The 2321-nt window shown below is 53.2% G+C and overlaps 1 long non-coding RNA gene across 2 annotated transcripts; it reads left to right on the forward strand.

Annotated features, from left to right (window-relative positions):
- Nucleotides 1-1271: 1271 nt before the first annotated feature.
- On the forward strand, nucleotides 1272-2321 carry LOC306657020. Of its 2 annotated transcripts, none has more exons than XR_013762698.1 (3): nucleotides 1272-1322; nucleotides 1929-2076; nucleotides 2257-2321. It is a non-coding gene; the product is annotated as an uncharacterized lncRNA (long non-coding RNA). The 2 variants fall into 2 exon arrangements; XR_013762699.1 differs by having other exon boundaries at nucleotides 1320-1413; nucleotides 1931-2076.

Consider the following 2321-nt stretch of genomic DNA (forward strand, 5'->3'; position numbering starts at 1 on the left):
GCAGATGTAGCTCCAGTGGTGAGTCCCCCTGATGTGGCCTGCCATCAGTGCCAGCACACATGATGAGCTCCAGGGACAGCAAAAGCAACTGTAGACAGAACTCTCCTTGGAGGTCCCTGGGTCAGCTCCTTGGAGGACCTGCAGAGAGGCCCTGATGTTTCCAAATACTTGCTCCTGTCTGCAGAATCTGGGCAAAGCAGTAGCCAAGTGAGAGAGAGGTCAGTGATGCTGCTGCTCATCACTCCATGCAAGCACCGTGCCAGGCAGCACTTGGTCCAGCACTGCCCACCGGGAGATGGGAGGAACCAGGACAATCCTGCCTCTTGCAGCCTGCCCTGCGTGGACACTGCCACCTCCCCACAGAGGCCTCCTGCACTGCCCTGTCCAGCCTTTGTGTGGTGCCCTTCCTTCCCAGCCCCACATGCAGCTCTGCAGCCCGTTCCTCACTCCCATCTGGCCTCACGTGCCCCTGCTGCTGGGCCTCTTGGCTGCCCTTTTCCACTTTCCTGGGGGTACTTCTGCTTCCCTGTCTCTGGCTTTTATGGCACTTTCTTTTGTATTCCATTAAGGTGAGCCAGCAACCACTGGACTTGGCCTGTGGGCTCTGCCCACCTGGCCCCATGTGGCAGAGCAGGAAGCCTTTCTCCCATACCCCAGTGATGTCTGCTTTTTGGGAGATCAGGGATGGCAGTGTCCCCTGATGCACGACCCATCCAGAGGCTGAGCCACTGCATGGCTGCACAGGGTGGAGCTCCGCATGGTGTCCTGCAGATTCTGTGGCCTTGGTGCCAAATCCCTGGTGGAGACCTTGACCCAGTGACTTCTTGGTACAAGCTCATTGATTTTACTCTTCCTCTGTGTCTTCCAGAAGTAGGCTCTAAAAAATCACCCAAATAAAGAGCAGAGAGACTGAAAGCAATGGCAAGAACGTTGGCAGGGTGAAATCTCCTGCAGAGAAAGATAAAAGGAATCAACATCATTGATTTTGCTATATCAGTAGTGACCCTGCCACATAGGACTACTCCCTGCAGACGCAGCTGCTTCCAGTCATGTCTTGCCTGCATCTCTGGAAGACATCTCTGGGCCTTGGCACACGCCCATCCCATGCTGCTTGAGTGGCAGCGTCTCTGCACTTTGAATGGGCTGGTCAATAGGGAGAGACCTCTGGCCTGGAGTTTAGCTGTGGGTCCTGCCACATGTCACCAACACCCTATATTTAGATCGCTGTGGCACTCCTATTTCATTGCCATCCCCTGTAACAAAAGAAGCCAAACATTTGCACCCCTCCTCATGGCCTCAGGGAGATTCAGACCCTTGATTCTGTATAATCAGAACTTTGATCCAGGAGGGACCCTGGGAGGCAGTGGGTAGCCTGGAGGGAATGGTCCCAGACTCAGAGGGGCTCAGGCAGGGGTGTGAGGGTGTGTATGGGTGGCAGTAATGGCCCTGCACCCAGGGAGGATGGGAACCTGACTGGGGTGGGGCGCAGAGGGAGAGAGGATGTGGCACAGATACAGGTTAGGAATGGTGCATGTGTGCAAATGCTTATGTGTAGGAATGTGTGTGTGCATGTGGGTGAGCACCAGGTGTGCACATATGTGTGAGTATGTGCATGGACATGTGCATGTGCCTGTGAGCACGCATGTTTATGAGTATATATATATATATATATATATATATATATATATATATATATATACATATGCCTGTGTGCTGTGTGGGCATGTGTGTACCTGTGCATAATTTCACATCCAAGTGTGCATGTGTATGTCTATGTGCACACGTGTGTGCAAATATGTGTGGGCATGTCTCCTGTGTGCACATGTGTATTGCTAAGATGGTTGTGTGTATAAAGCAAGTGATGTCTGCTAGGATGCTTGTCATTGGTTTTCTGGGACATCTAATTGTTACTAATGTCTGTCCAGGAGAGCATCCTCCGGGTCATCTGCCCAGAGGTCTCTTACACAGCAGTCATCTGCACAGAGAGCTTCTAGCCAGAACTTGAGGGGTGACAACCTGCTGAATGTGTGCAAAGCAGCTGAGTGTATTGGAGGAGGAGCATGAGAATGAAAGAAAGTAACTGCCCAGCAGCCCCCCAGCTGCTCAGCAGCAGCACTCAGTGGGTTGTAGGCTGGGAGAGCCCAGGGCAGGGTGGCAGAGAGGGTGCAGCTGCAGGTTGGCCTGGGAGGTGCATGGACCCTGCCCTTTCTCTGCACAAATGAGTCTTCACTGTGTGAACTCTGTGAATCCCAGCAGGGACGTTTGGAGTGATTCTCATGCTCTGCCACCTGGGGGCTGCAGCTCAGGCACTTGGGGCTGGG

The sequence above is a fragment of the Sciurus vulgaris genome, assembly GCF_902686455.1.
Source record: "Sciurus vulgaris genome assembly, chromosome: 3".
NCBI classification, from domain to species: domain Eukaryota; kingdom Metazoa; phylum Chordata; class Mammalia; order Rodentia; family Sciuridae; genus Sciurus; species Sciurus vulgaris.